At 41.8% G+C, this 8933-nt stretch overlaps 1 protein-coding gene across 1 annotated transcript in view; it reads right to left on the reverse strand.

The window, feature by feature from the left end:
• The window catches only part of LOC308291858 (myosin IXB), a 107984-nt gene extending 99512 nt beyond the window's left edge, over positions 1 to 8472 (reverse strand). Inside the window, 1 exon segment of the mRNA XM_080733989.1 lies at positions 8102 to 8472. The gene's annotated coding sequence lies outside the window, so the exon portion shown is untranslated.
• Positions 8473 to 8933: the final 461 nt, after the last annotated feature.

The raw sequence follows: 8933 nt of genomic DNA on the forward strand, positions 1-8933 counted from the left end.
CTCTCTGGGTTCCTTTTGGGAGGTCTAAATTGAACCTACAAGTATGTAACTCTGACAGTATACAAATTAAACCAAATGGACCCGTTAGGGTCCATTTGGTTTAATTTGTATACTGGCAGAGGAGAGACCTTGACATTGTAAAGTTTGAGAAATATTGTGATTTGTGATTTTCCACGTCGCCCAACCCCAAGTCATACTACAATCATGTTCTGTAAGCTAAGAGCCATACAGGTAGCCAATGGGGCAAAAAGCAGACAAGTGGCTGAATTGGGTTCTTTCAAATCTGTGTTATTGTGAACAGTACTTGTTTTAATTACATTACGTGTGGCAATTGATTCACCATGTTGGAAAGGAGAGGGCTGCCAAGTTCCCAACATCAGGGGCAATGCGGTCTTTGAATTGGTTTGAATTGGATTTATGTTTACAGTACTCAATTTATCTGCCGATGGTGTTTTTGTCAGGAGTGTTTCATTTCCTCATGTCGTTCTCTCTTATTTAGCTTTGTAATCACAGCCATGAGACATCTTTAATATCTTTCCATTTGACTGGCAATCTGATTCAAGGCTGAGCTGACAACCAAAGCTTTTATTCCTGAATGTATAATGACAGATAACAGAGCGTATGAGCTAATGGGAATGTTAATCCAATAGAGAAATTAAGCCAATCATACCCATTATGTCTGCCTGACGTTAGTTGGCCAAATGGGCAGGTTTAGCCCTCAGAACTGGGATACGATGCACAGCAGAACCAAATCAGGTTCTGCAAATCTTGTCTATGCTTATATTAATAATATTTATATTATTGCACTTTACATTTGAAACATATCTAAGTGCTACAGTACAGTAAAAACATTGGCATAAAAATAACATATCTAAAAAATAAAGGAGTCTACCAAAACTACCAAAACCAAGGGACAGAATCACTGACCATAGAGTGGATTGAAGTGGACATTATAACAGCATTCACCAGAGCAATCAACTAACCATCCTGTCTGCACATACAGTACATGCACACACACACGTGCACGCACGCACGCATGCACGCACGCACACACCTCTTCTTGCACATGTCTATTCAAGGACCCTGTAGTGGAAGTGGTGGAGAAAGAGGGGCAAACGCAAGGTTACAGTATATCCTTGGACTTGCTATAATCAGGACTGACTGACCATAGCAGCCAGGGAATCTTAAAGCTCAGCAACAGGACTGCGGCACCTGTCTCAGCCTGGACTCAGCAAGAAGGGTGGGGGCCAGCTGTAAACTAGGCTAAATGATGACATAGTTACAATAGAGTTTCTAACACTGGGCTATTGTTAAAACGGTAGATCAACTGCTTGCTAACCCTTTACATTCCATAGATTTGCATGTGATGAAACGTAGCCTATGTGTTTGTACTGTAAGCAAACATTAGTCCTGTATACCAGGGGTTCCCAATCTTTTTGGGTTCAGGGCACCCCTTTAAATATTTTTTTAATCCTAGGCACCCCTACATTATATTCATAATTTTCACTCCCAGCACCTTATATATTTTAGTGATTATGTTGCGAGGAAAACATTGAGATAATAGCCATTTTGGTTAGAACTGACTGAAAATAACGTTGTACTTCAAGTTTAAAATGATACAAAATATTTTTTTAAGTGTCCAAATAAATCTCAAATATTATCAAATTATCTCGCGGCACCCCTGGACTGCCATCATCACGGCACCCTAGGGTGCCCCGTCACCCACTTTGAAAACCCCTGCTGTATACCACTGAGGGTAAGACATCCTTCACTCACATGGTTCTTTCTCCGGGCTCCAGCCAGAGCCTGCTGTTTGATAGCTTGTGTAAAAGACAGTCCATGCTGAGCACAATGATCATTTATGTCACTCACTGGTAGATGATCCTAAATGAAAAATCATAATCTTCAATTCGCAGGCTCAATGAAAATGTAACACGTTTAACTGCTCTTTCCATAACTGGTCTTCCATTTCATGCCAGCCCTGAAGGCTGAAACTTTGCAGACTATTACCAGGCCTATAATCACAGTAGTCTAAACACCTAGATTTGGCATAAATCACCATGAGGCTTTGATCACAATCCCCCTCCTGACTTAATTATATTTAGATTTCATTGAAATTAATGCAGAAAACGACAACAAATGCATATACTGTAGGTCATCCCTAAACAGACAGTCTGCTTTTTCCTCACTTATACCCTACAATTACAGCTGGGCCTATTTATAAAGCCATAAACTTGGTTTGCCCACATTGAAAGAGCCATGTTGACAGGGGGAATGTGGACGTTCAAAATCTAGCATTCTGTCTCTCTCACACTGTCACACACACGCACTCCCAAACTTGAATTCAAAGCCCAAACCACCCACACATGCCATCTCTCACCACCCCCTATATGACACACCCAACAACATTCCTGTCACAAGGCTGGACTAAGTGCCTACATATGGGAATTATGGCACATTTACGTGACACACAAATGCAAAGTGTTGCCAATTCTGACACTGAGTTCCACTTCTCCCTGATGATCTCTTCTTCTCTTTCTGTCTCTCCATTCGTCTATTCCCCTTTACTCAAAAACAGGGCTCTAAACTAGGGAAGGGATGACATACGATGTTGTAATTTATCATGATAAAAACACTCACATCATTTGTATTGCGGATCATTCTAATTATCACAAAACTGACAATAGCCTCCATCATGCATAGCTGAATGGTTAGGGAGCCCGCCTGGGGAACCAGAGCCCCTGGTTGTCCCTTGTCCCAGGTTCGATTCCAGGCCAGGGTAGCAATGTCGATGTGTGTCCCTGAGCAAGACTCTTAACCCCTAATTGCTCATGCGCTTACTGGATACGGTTTCATGGTAGGAGGGCACTACTCTGGCTGGTACCGTTTACAAACGTAATAGAATCTAGGCTTACGTACATACTTGTACGGCACAAGGTTACCATGGCTGAAGACACAGCTCTACAAATCAAGTTGCATCGGACAAGGAAATCCTATGGATTCAATAAAGAACCAAATTTTGTGTACGATTCTCAAACCCGGCAGACCATTCATTCTAGGACTCGATCCCTGTTTCCTGTCTCTTCACTGTTGAATATCAATAAATCAGAAATAAATCAATAAAATCAATAAATAAATTCACACCTAGCATGAAGTGAGCGGTGCTATTCATATTCCACAAAGCTTGACCAATGTGACCCTGGGTGTACTTTACAACAAACTTCAGGCGCTTTGTGCAAAGATGTAGGCCAAGCTTCGGGTCCCACGTCCCAGACAAAGCCAGATGTTGGAGCTTAGCTCATTCCAGGAGCACCACTCAGGTAGAGCGATTCTACAGTATAGAGTGTGTACTTCATACATAGTACCATTTTTGTCCATCTGTCCGTTTTAAAGCATCATAGACAATGCAAATCAGCTGGGAATGCTACAGTATGACGCACAAACAAGATTTGATACTTCTTCATCAATGGTTGAGTGAGTCCCATTCAAGCGTAGGTTCCAAATTCTGACATAGGCGCTAACAATACAACCGGGAGGTTAACAAAAGAAGGACAATACATAACCCAGCCCATCCCAGTGTTCTTGTTCAGCAATACGGTGTAGGCAACAGCAGGGTAGCGAAATCCTCACAATAAGCAGGTTGGTACATAGACGCACAGGTCTTTACATGCCTGTGTGAAGTGTGGATTTCTTTGCCAGATTCTCAGAAAGCAGGCCTGCCATGCTGCCACTGCACCTCATAAAGTTGTAAACTTCATTCAATGCTGTGTTATATTGTACTCTGATCCAACGGTTCCAACCTGCCAAACAACCAGGCCTTGACCATGCATCATTCAAAGCAGGTTTCTATTAGCAGTGGTCCCTTGCTCTTCATGTATAAAGAACAAATACCTGCTGTCAACTCCAATAATAATAATAAAAATGTATACAACACGCCTGGATCAATCTAAGGCCTGCCTGTGAACTTGTATGCATAAATACTGTATATCCAAATGAGCTCCGTACTGCCCCCAGATAGCTGAGATAAGTGCTGAAGCAGGGGTTTGCAGTACCATGTTGGTAATGTATGCATAAATACTGTATATCCAGATGAGGTCCATACTGCCCTCAGATAGCTGAGATAAGTCTCTGAGATAAGTGCTGAAGCAGGGGTTTCCAGTACCATGGGACGGCAGGTGCATCATTCCACAAGTAGCCTAGATATATTCCTGACCATGTACACCAGTTGTAGATAAACAAGCAAAGAGTGCTTCTAGGGACTAATTAGAAACCATATTGGCAGCATTGCATGTTCAGCTGTCCCCGTTCTGTCAATCTGCAAGGCCAAAAGTATTAAACTTTCAAAATGTGTTAGGTGCTAGAATAGAGGGGATTAACTAACTCTCACAATGAGGGGATAGTACTAGACAAGGGCATGACCTCTTTATACACAGGCAATTGTGATGATGATCATATGCGGGTGAAAAAGGATTTGGGAAGATTTAAGGTGCTTCCCTTGTCTTCAGTTGGCAGGGAGGGTGCGAACTATCAGGATGAATGTATTACGACGACGGCTGCTTTTCATCTTTTGCTGCCATCCTATTACTATCCCAGTCAGTCTACATTCACATTCCTGGATAGAAGTACATGTGGCAAAATAACAGGCCCAGAGTGAAACTCAAACAGCCTAGCCTTGTCTCAAATTAGGATACTATATTGGGGATCACAACTATTCTTCGCAGACCTTGAAGATCTGCTAGTTCTTCAAAATATCCCAGAATGGAAAACAACACCAAACTGTACCTCCGGGACCAAAGGGACTGAAGTATTTAATTGGATAATTTGTGATGAATGTTAAAGTGTACTGTATACATACATAAAGTGTATGTATTTTTCGCACGTTTTCTTATGAAAATAGTATTCTTTTTAATCTGTAACATAAAAAAAGTTGGAAAGCAGCTTTTCAAACAGCTTTCCTTAGTTTGTAATTGAATAAAGAGACAACACACTCTGCATACAGTGCATAGGCACCACTTTGATCTGATTTTACTCTAGACTCTAGTCTAGAGTAGGTGTAAATTGACAATATGCAGAGTTTCAAGCTGTTTTGGATAATCCTAACACTCTTTATCACCACTTAACAGTAGATAAGATTGTTGACAGACAAACTGCAGTCTCTGCAACACCACCAATGTTATCAGCACAACAACAACAACAGGCTCCCAGATCACTTCAGTCATCAAAAACAAGGGGAAAAGAATGATGAATTTTAACTAGCAATACAATCAAGAGTCAAGACCATGTAATGCATTATATGTAATGCCATATTATGAGCTAATGATTTTCAACACCGTCATGTACTCCATTCTGGTTAATTAGTCTGTCATAGTGCCTGCCATGTTATTGGCACTATAACAAATGTGGGTTTAATTGGCTAGCTGGCTGGATGTGGCTATTTGTGTCCACCAAGTACCCTGCTTGATTCTCTCATAATTGGGGACATCATCATCTCTTCATGCTGCTGTAACTTCAGAAAGATACCAACAAATACAGACAAATTACAACGCTAACTCAGACGCCAGAACATAAACATCTAAATGTCAGTTCAGTTTGATCAAGCCTCAGCCGAGTCAGCTACCTGTATATTATCTCACCTAATAAAAGGCTGCTCAATCAATATGATTCATTACATTTCATTTATAAATAGCCGATGTGGGGACTGGTGATAGGAAGAGGCAAAGAGTGCAATTACATATTTTGAGATGAACCGTTTTGATTGAAAGATGTATTAACCTTGGACTGATTTTAGCTAGCTGTGCAGTCCTGTTATTTAGTAACCTTCACAAAATGGTTAATAGGATGGATAGCTAGCCTGAGCCGAGCATAGAATCACTTATTAATGCCAAAACGTCAATTACTTCTATATAAAAAGAATATGTCATTCCAACTCTGTGACTACCACCATAGCAGGCTCAAAAGGGGCACAAAAATTACTCCTACCAAACCCCATCCTTCTCTGTACCTACACAGAACAAGGCGGCATGATTCCCACCCTGAACAGCCAGTGTAAAAGGGGCCATTGAAAGAGCTGTGTTTAGCCATCTTTAACCTTCTGTTTTTCACACAACAGCATCCACCAGGACCAGCATCCAGCGGACCGATTAGAATTCCTCCCCCTCCCCATAGCTTTTTCATTAAATCTTGGCACACCCGTAACCCCACACACACAAACACTCCCAATCCCCTCAACCGCTGTCACCTGTCAGCTCTGTCAGCTCTGTCAGTCAGTCAGTCTGTCAGTCTGCACTGGGACTGCAGAGTCCAAACCATCAGATGAAGACCATATGGCCATTTTCTTTTAAAGACGAGGGAGAGGAGAGAGGCTTTCTTTGGATTGGGTTTGAGTAGAGAGCTCTGCCTGCCTGCCTTCACTCTGCTTTGAATCAAGGAATGTTCAAAAGACAGCAAAGAAAAACGACCCCATCTTTCTAATTCAGACTGTAATTAACACACCAAGATCTTGGAGTTGGTGTATGATACTCTTTTACTGTAAATGTCTGCAGTCTCACAACTACAGTACATTTACTATAGTAGCCTATTTGAGGGACATAACACCTTCATTTTTTTGTATAGGCGTACATGTGCTGATGTGCAACAAATGTAATCATATAGCTCCAAGTACCCTGGTACCAATATTCAAGCCATGCTTGCACATGGATCACATCAACAACATCAGAATCAGTTTATTGGTAAAAGTATGTCACATAGAGGGATTTAACTAGGAGCATACAACATAGGCCTGGCCAACAGAGCTATGAGCCTGTCTGGGGGGGGAAGTGTAAATACATTATTTCATCAAGAGGAAATGACTTGGTAATGTTACCGCACTGATGCCACAACAACACATACCAGTTTATAGACAGAATAAAGGGCAAAACAGAGAGAGGAGCTTTGAAGTGAAATCCATGTTTGCCTAATTGCACTGTTCCTATTTGCAGTTTTACGATGTGATTAGTTTTTTCCACCACCCAGACATTAGTCATGTACTGTAGCTACTAGCTAGAGCTGGAAGTTGCAGTTCCTCTCACTGTGTGTCTCTCTCTCTCTGTGTGTGTGTGTGTGTGTGTGTGTGTGTGTGTGTGTGTGTGTGTGTGTGTGTGTGTGTGTGTGTGTGTGTGTGTGTGTGTGTGTACGATTCTTGTAAAGTAAGGCTGGTGTGCTGGCTGTATGGAAGTGGTAGTTGGAGGGAGCCTATACTTAATTGACCATGCTGAAAATCAGATTTATGTACCATGAACTGGGGTGGGGACATAGCAAAGGATATGAATTTGTATAGGTATTTAATAGGTACAAGCTTCTGCCTCCTGCCAAATCTCTCAAAGTAATAGAAAGTTATTGTCAATGTTGCACTCTTGTATCCTACATGTATATCATAATGGAGCATGTTAAAATAGACAGTGCATTGCTGTTTCAATTTCCCAAACAAAGTCCCAACACTGCAGGTGGATCAATGTTATTCCATTTCCTTCTCTTTAATTAATGATAACCACAAGTCACAAACACCAATTATTTTCATTTGGACCTTAAGCTTAAAAATCAAACTCAACAGCCAGAACGTTTCTGGATTTTTTTTTCTTCCAAATGTACTTTGAATTATGCCAAAAGGATTCTCTCTCACCACGTCTTTGTGACGTTATTGTCACATGTATTATGAAGTAGGCCTTGGGGACATCACAGTCACTGCAATAACGTCATTGCAACAAGTTAGCCTACATTCTCAACTCACTCATAGCAAGCAGTACAACAATGCGTCCCACAAACCATTAAGGTAAATGTTGTAAGACGAGTCCGTTTTGTCTAACCTTACTACTAGTAGTGTCACTAAGTAGAATAACCTAAGCGCTTGGGTAAAAAACATCTTCCATACTTTTAACATCAATGAAACAAATCAGTCAAAACTACAACTAAACAGGCTAAAACGTACGTTAGACACAACTGTGCTGCTTCTGAGCAATGTCACAATACATATTTTTGACAAGTTCATTGGGTTGTTTGCTTATTAACTTTTTATAGCTCAAACAAGCACATACAGCGAGATAAACAAAACTTTTTTTGTATTTACCTTTCTCCGTCGTCTTTCTCATTGCTTTGGAATAATCCTTTATTGCATTATTATCCGCGGTATCAGACTGACTGGAAGTTCTGGTCGCCCGTGTTTCCAAGCTCTTGTCTCTCGTGTTCTTGGTCTCTTCTGGTGTAAAATCAGTACTGGTAGCAGCAGACAGGCTAACGACGGACTACACAGCAGCAGACGTTATGCCTTCCTTCGTTTCCAGACAAAGATCAACACTCGCTGACTGAATGTTACTGAATCTGTGAAGAAACCCGGCTTGGGGGAAAAAGTGACCCTACTAAATCGTTATCCTCCCTTACCTACTTGCCATCTCATTGTCTGTGCTGATTAAAGAGCAGTTCTCTGAGAAATGAACGCGGATCAAAGGTACATCCTTGCAGGAGGACTGATTGGCATTAGAGTAGACCAGCTAGCAGCTACTAGCCCGGACTGTCGCTACTTCCTTTCTCTTGTTGGCCCAATAATTGCAGCAGGCTGTGTGTGCGCGTGTGTGCGTGTGTCTGTGTGTGTGTCTGTGCGCGCGCGCGGTAGGGGGAAAAAAAAGTTGACAAAAAGCCGCAAGCGAGCTGCTGCTTGACAATGAGTTTACCCTGTTGCACCGGCTCATTTGTTGAAAGACAACGTCACCCACTGGATAGAAGAAGCCATCGCAGTGATCGCACGTGTGTAGAGGATGTGTGTGTTTGTGTGTGTGTGTGTGTGTGTGTGTGTGTGTGTGTGTGTGTGTGTGTGTGTGTGTGTGTGTGTGTGTGTGTGTGTGTGTGTGTGTGTGTGTGTGTGTGTGTGTGTGTGTGTGCGTGCGTGCGTGCGTGTGTGTGTG

This window comes from Nannobrachium achirus (assembly GCF_963921795.1).
Source record: "Nannobrachium achirus genome assembly, chromosome: 1".
Lineage (NCBI taxonomy): Eukaryota > Metazoa > Chordata > Actinopteri > Myctophiformes > Myctophidae > Nannobrachium > Nannobrachium achirus.